Raw genomic sequence first — 7,783 nt, 5'->3', positions numbered from 1 at the left:
CAAAGGTAAATAATGCCCCCGCCATGATTACGCGTGATTTCATTTAATATCCATGCATATCTTTTTCCCAAAAGTTGTTTGCCTCATCAATTCAAAACCTATAGTCTCTCAATATTTTCGAGATTCACAGTTTTGGCGAAACATTAAGTTGATAGTAACACACTCTAGGATGTGTTGTTAATTACCGTTACGTACTAACCCTTGATGATACGTGTAATTCATCCATTTCCACATTGATATCCGGCTTTATTATAAGGTATATTTTTTGTATTTTACTTTATCACATATCTATAATTTGATCTTTTAAAAATGAATTCAAATAATTTTTGATTTTTTAAAATAAATAAAACATCTTTAATAATGTAATTTTTTATTATTTTTTTACATTTTTGTTTAGACGTAGATAGTCTAGATTTTGGATGATCTGCGCACTACAAAAAAACCGGCAGATAGCGGCGATTATGTACAGGATTAGCAGCAAAATTTAACTGCTGCCAAACGGATAACAGCGGTTGATAAATCCACTGAAAGATAGTGTACGGCTAAACCCTTATTAATTAGTATAATAAAATAATTATTTATTAATATTTTTTATTATATTCATTAATATTTTTATAGTATATCAAATATTTTTTATTTTTATTTTAAATTTAATTAATATTAGTGTATCCATTCACTTTTTTATTTATTGATACACTAGTATTAATTAAATTTAAAATAAAATATAAAAAAATATTTATTATAATAAGTCTAATTTAAAATCTCAACTCGCGAGTAAAATTAAAGTTGGCTTTAAACTCTATTCTATCTTACGCATTGTCACCTTTACATAAGAAAGACTCTTTAAACTAAGTTATGTTCAGATAATTGGATATCTAATCCAATTTAAAAGTGAAAAAATAAGGGCTAAAAAATTAATGTAGAAGTTACGTCAAAATTTAAATTAAAGATAATACAAGTCAATACAATAGATAATATCTTTCAAGATCAAATAAAATGTGCGTGCTACGTACCATGTATATATATGTCACAACGCATGCGTCAAAGAGAGACATAAACAGATCATATATACAATCATAAATAATGTTTGGAACAAGAACTGTTGGTCAAGTTAATATATTTTATATACACATATTAGCAGCTTATTCAAACTGGGTTTCTTGACGGCATTAGAAACTCTAATGTTCACGTTAAATCCAGTCAATATTCCAGCACTGTGTATAGCTAATGATGATGGTTCTTTGAATTTGACCATGCTTAAATTCTTTTGCTGATGCTCGGTATATAAGGTGAATGTTATAGTATTACACGACAGGAAGTTTCCCTTAGTGGAAACATGGAACAATTAATTATTTAATTATAAATGTTTGTTTGTTGTTGGATATTTAACATTTAACATGAAGCACACTGAATTCTTTGCCGCACTCTCAATTTTTCTTCGATTGGAAGGGTGCCACTTATATGTAACGTTATGTACATAGAAAATAATCTTATAGAAATAATCTTATATAGAAAATTTTCAAATGCAGGGTCATACACCAACTACCGTATAGAAAATTTGCAAATGCAGGGTCATCGGTTTTCTTTTTTTAATTTGGTGATGGCTGATTGTATTTGTAACCCAGGGTCTTCGGTTTGCAGGATATGGTAAAAATTAAGAATGTTATTTGTATATTAAAATTAATTATTATGTATTTATATATAAATATTATTACGAATCCGACTCTCGGATCCAGCATCAAATGGCCTCCGATTCAGATACCTAAGGTCATCCTCCTCTTTTTTCTCTAAGGTCCAAAACGTCACACAGTTCTTAATCGATACTCAGAATTTAAATACCTCATTTATTTTAGTCAGAATAGATAAAATGAGTTATATAAAAAGAAGTCAGAAGTCTTTTTAATTACGTTGTTCATTTTACATGTCTTATACTTCACAGATTCATTCTGACTTAAATATCAGAGTGTTTTTGCAGATACCACCCTCGTTGCTTCAGTCAAATAATTCGACGACTATTTCGATTCGTAAGTCTTCGATCCATCTTACTTAAACCGATTTACGAGATACAATATTTCTTTTTTTTTTAATGAATTATGATATTTTATTTATTTTTTGACAAGATATAACTACTAATTATTTGACCGATTATTTTTTAGTTTGTCAATGATGGAATACTAAACACTGTAGATTGATAAAGAAAAGTGAAAAAGAAAAAAAAACATAAATGAACATGAAATAAATAATAATAGAAGAAATATTTAATTTTTTCATACGTTTCTATTTACGTCAGTAATATTTTAAATTTGACAAAGGTCTTTCTTTCGTCAAAAACACCTCTTATCAAAGAATTTATTTTTATCAAATATATTTATGCTTTGACACAATAATGTTGTATTTCATCGACATTAAAAATAAGTTGTCAAAAATAATCATAATTAACACCAATATTTTAATCATTTATCTTGTATAATTAGGAATTAAATTTATGGGTTACAAAATAAATGATTATTAATGTTATTTTTTTATTCGTTTAAATTTAAATAAATAATTTTGATATAATACTAAAGTTCTATATCCAAAAAATCAAGAACATCGTCCTTGTTTTTAAAATATAAAAGCATCTCAACCTTGCTTAGTTGGCCATAGTGCTTGATGATGCCGGGATAGTCCGATTCATGTACATATATTCTCGACACAGCAAAGTAATTAATGAATGACCTGGCTAGATCTTTAAAAGAGGAAATTGAATCTGCAGAAAGTTTAGAAAACCACAGTGCAGCACCATCGAGGTAAGTGGGGAATGCCCGACAGAAGACGGGCTCATTGCTAGAACCGTTGAAGAACATCATTAATTGGAACTTCTTTACGTGGGCTCGGGGATCTCCGAACCCCTTATATGGTTCTAGTGCGGTGGGTAGCGTAAAGTTCTTTGACATCTGGTAATTTGTGATCTCCTTGGAGAAGGGGTTGTCGAGGGTAAGCTTCTCCTTCGGCGGGATGATGTTTAAAGGATCTGTGGTGCCTTGGGCCGAGTCTTTGGAGCTTTCTCCATTGTTCTGCGTTGATAGCTCGACTATTTTTCGTACTTCCGCCTGAAACTCAGCGATTCGGGCCAGGAAGTCATCCTGTGAGAGTTGTGGACTGTCCTTGTCAGCCATGTTCGAGGATTGAAAATCCTAGAGTAGAAGACTAAACGAAGGAAAAAGTGGGGTTAGATGTATTCGGCCCCACGGTGGGCGCCAAATGATTCGTCTAGTTATTGAGGTGGCCGAGTTTAAGCACTTCCGAGCAAGCTGACGGCAGAGTGGAAGAGTTGAACGTCGGCTAGAACCAAACACCGCGACGGGAATACCTGCAAAAGATACTCCGACATTCAAGTCAGTGATAGTGAGTGAGAGTAGTTAAATGAATATGAAAACTGAGAATAGAACCTGAGACTTAGCCGAGGATATTAGCTCGACTTTATAGGAGTTGTTTGACCATTTACTGTAGATAGGTCCTGGTTTGTAGGTTAGATATGATATTCTGTTCTTTTGGTGATTAGGTTTGCTGAGCACGTTTCTTATTTTCAAATGGGTGAGGCCGTTACTGTCTGTTTTCGTGCCAAGCATATCGGCCCGACGATATTATCTGCTCACGTACTAAGCTTTTTGTGCGGCCGAAAATAAGGGTAACATATCACTAAACATTGCAGATTGATAAAGAAAAATAAAAAAGAAAAAAAATAAATGAACATAAAATAAATAATAATGAAAGAAATATTTGATTTTTTCATAGTTCTATTTATGTCCGTAATATTTTAAACTTGACAAAAGTCTTTTTATCGTCGAAAACATCTTTTATTAAAGAATTTATTTTTATCAAATATATTTATGCTTTAACACAATAATGTTGTATTGCATCGACATTAAAAATAAATTATCAAAAATAATATTTTTGACATAATTAACACCAATATTTTAATAATTTATCTTATATAGTTAAAAATTAAATTTATGGGTTACAAAATAAATGATTATTAATGTTATTTTTTTATTCGTTTAAATTTAAATAAATGATTTTTTATATAATACTAAAGTTCTATATCCAAAAAATCAAGAATATCGTCCTTGTTTTTAAAATATAAAAGCATCTCAACCTTGCTTAGTTGGCCAGAGTGCTTGGGGCAGTATCTCACTCCTGGCAAAAATTTAATTGGTAAGCAATATGATCCTCTATTATTTCTACCACTTGGACTTGTACTCTTCAGCCTTTTAAATTCACGGGATAAAATTTGTTGATCAAGTCAGACTTCTACATATGAAATCCAAAGATTTTAGCTATGGGATAGGATAAGGATAAGGATGATGGCCGGCGATCCAGTGATAATAAGTCATACTCGTAAAGCCAAAGATATATAAATAAAATCAGTAATATTAGAAGTTTATCGGTATTTATTATTTTTAGTTATTAATTAGTTATTAATATTTAAAAAGTATAAAATAAAATATATTATTAAATTAAACAACTGAGTTGATAATTAAGTGATAATTAAAATTAAGAGTAAAATATTATTTTTGTTTAAATTTTTTAGTAATTTTTAAAGTTATTTCTGACGTTTAAATCGTTCTAATTAAGTCCTTTAACATTTTAAAATTGGCTCAATATTGTCCTTCTGTTAGGGATCTGTTATCGGAATTGACGGTGGGACAAAATTGAGACGATTATAAAACGTTAGGGACTTAAATAGGACAAAAACGTTGGGGATAAAAACGATACATAGAAATAAATTTTAATTTTATCCTTCGTTAATATCAATATTTTACGATAGATAGTTATTCAATTATTTTTTAATTACATATTAGTAAATTACACTTAATCACATTATTTTGATTCTAAATAAATTTATTTATTTTTTATAATTTTACTCTTAAAAATTTTTACTCATCATGAAATATTTGTAGCATGATTAGAATCACATTACTTTACTGTATATGTATTATTTTTTTTCACAAGTTTATATAATAGTCATTCTATAAATATTTTATGATGAATAAAAATTTTTAAGATTTAAATTATAAAAAATAAATTTATTTAGAATAAAAGTAATGTGATTAAGTGTAATTTACTTAGATGTGATTAAAAAAATAATTGAATAATATGTAGTAAAAAATTGATATTATTGAAGGATACAATTAAAATTTAATTCTATGTATCGTTTTTGTTCACAACGTTTTCGTCCTATTTAAGTATCTAATGTTTTAAAATTGTCTCAATTTTATCCCGCTGTTAATTCTGTTAACAGATTCCTAACAGCAAGACAAGATTAAGTCAATTTTGAAACGTTAGGAACTTAAATAAGACGATTTAAACATAGGAACAATTTTAAAACTTACCCCAAACATTAAGAACAAGAACAATATTTTACTCTAAAATTAAAAAATTTTGATTGGTATATAATATTTTTCTATAAAATCTGTGTTTAATTCGATTTGGAAAAACTATCAAAAGTACCTATGAAGTTTACGAATGCTGACAAAAGTACCCATAAATTAAGGAATTAACGCTGTACCCATAAAAGATAGGTTTCGTATGACAAAAATATCCAAATCCTAATTATTTGTTGATTTTTTAATAAAATTTCTAAACTACCCTACACTCAACCTCAACTCACTTTTTCAACATTTCATAACTCAATTTACACCAACTTTTGCCATGGAGTCCAAAACTACTCCTACAATAAATCATACCGAAATCAATGGTAGTGGTGGTCAGTGGCAGATCCAGAAATCTTATAAAGAGGGGTCGGAAATAAAAAAAATTAAAAGTACCATATTAAAATTGGAAGTTTTAATAAAAAAAAAATAATTGTATATTTTAATATTATTTTAAACTAAAATTAATTTAAAAAAATCATTTATATCAAAAAAAAATTTTCATAAAAATTTTAATTTTTATCTTTATTATAAAAGATATAACATAAATAATATAAATTTATTTCTCTAATAATTTTAATATNTCAATTAAAAATTATTATAAAAATAAAAATATTTTTATATAATAATGGATAGAAAAATTATAAAAAAAAACTTGAAAGAACAAAAGAAAACAAATGTTAAATGATTGACATGGGAGTTGAACCCATGCTTTGAAGTATGAAATATCTATCTTTAACCATTTAACTAGAAATATATTTGTCAAAACATTTAAACATTATATATAATGTATTTTAAGTTTTGAAAACTTAGGGGGGGCATGGCCCATGCTGGTCCTCCTAAATCCGCCTCTGGTGGTGGTGGTAAAGGATTGGATCTCAACCGATTCACTTATAAGTTTATAATTCATACCCAAACCAAATTAATCAAACACTAAAAAATACTCAAAACATAAAAATTTTCAAATTCATCCATCCAATTTTAATTCAGTTTAGCAAAACTAGAAGTGGAAATAGCCATCAACCATAAAAAATCAATAAATCTATTCATCCAATTTAAAATTTATTTAGCAAAAATCAGAAGTAGAAGTAGCCATCAACTGGATCTTCTGTAAATCAATCTCAGCCTTCATAAAAAATAGAAGCAGATTTAAAAAAAAAATAGAACAGTATCATTTTAATAGTAACTAAATCAATTTCTGAAAATAAGAAAAATAAAATAAAAATGTAAAAAAAAAGAAATACCTTTTTTTTCGCCGATTGTAACATCGTTAATGGCAGAACTTCCATCCACAGTATCGCCTCTCTTTTTTCTTTGGTTTCTCTTTACCAAATCCGCTTTCTGCATGCAAGAGCACCACGACCTTTTTCTTTTCTCAGGCGTGCGACGGCGGTGTTCTTCTTGGTTGGGTCAAACGCGCCACGATGACATTCTCTTCGGCTGCAACAGGCGCACCAGGCAACATTCTTCTCAGGTTGGGTCACAGGCATGCGATGAAAGTGTTGTAGTCACCTTAATAGTGAGAAGGAGAAGCAGTAAGAGGGAGAAGCAGTGAGAGGAGAAGAGATTAACGGTAATAGAGTAGGTGGATGGCGGACGGCATTGTGGAGGTAGGAGGAGAGTTCTGTGACTCTGTGAGAGTTTTTGAGAGAGGAATAAGTGAGGAGAGAAGAAGAAGAAAAGGGAAGAGAGGGAATAACGGTAGAATGAGATTAGGATGGGATAGTTTAAAAATTTTATTAAAAAATTAACAAAAAATTAGGATTTAGATACTTCTACTATACGAAATCTATCTTTTATAGATATAACATTAATTTTTTTAATTTATAAATATTTTTATCAGCGTTTGTAAATTTCATGATTACTTTTAGCAGTTTTTCATTCGAGTTAATTTCACTGTACCAAAGTTGAACGTATTTACAAAGCAGTTGACAGGTCAATTTCCAAAAAAGAATTTATTTCTTTTAAAGTTTAATCATGTATGGCATGGACCATGGGGTTGTTTAATTTACTATGAGAAAACGAAGTCCTTGTTCTGTTTCATGTATATATTCTCCTTGCTTTCAGATTTGATATTGACGTGTCAGTGTCTTGGCTTGAACAAAACATTAGATTCAGAATTCATGTTCGGAAAAAAAGGACAAAATAATGCTAAAAAACCTTAGGCATAATATTATTTTGTAAAAGTCCTTGATCAATACCAAACAGGCCAAGTAGCTAGTAAAGGTGAATTTCAATTAAAATTCAGAAAAAGTAGTAGGCTCCACACATTTTTATCTGTGTCTTTATGTAATTTACTCTTATTAAACGTTATATTATTTATTACTTTATTAGTAACTGCGGGATATGACCGCATTACGTGTTTGCCT

The sequence above is a fragment of the Arachis duranensis genome, chromosome 5 (genome assembly GCF_000817695.3).
Source record: "Arachis duranensis cultivar V14167 chromosome 5, aradu.V14167.gnm2.J7QH, whole genome shotgun sequence".
Taxonomy (NCBI): domain Eukaryota; kingdom Viridiplantae; phylum Streptophyta; class Magnoliopsida; order Fabales; family Fabaceae; genus Arachis; species Arachis duranensis.
Note: the sequence above shows the minus strand (reverse complement) of the source record.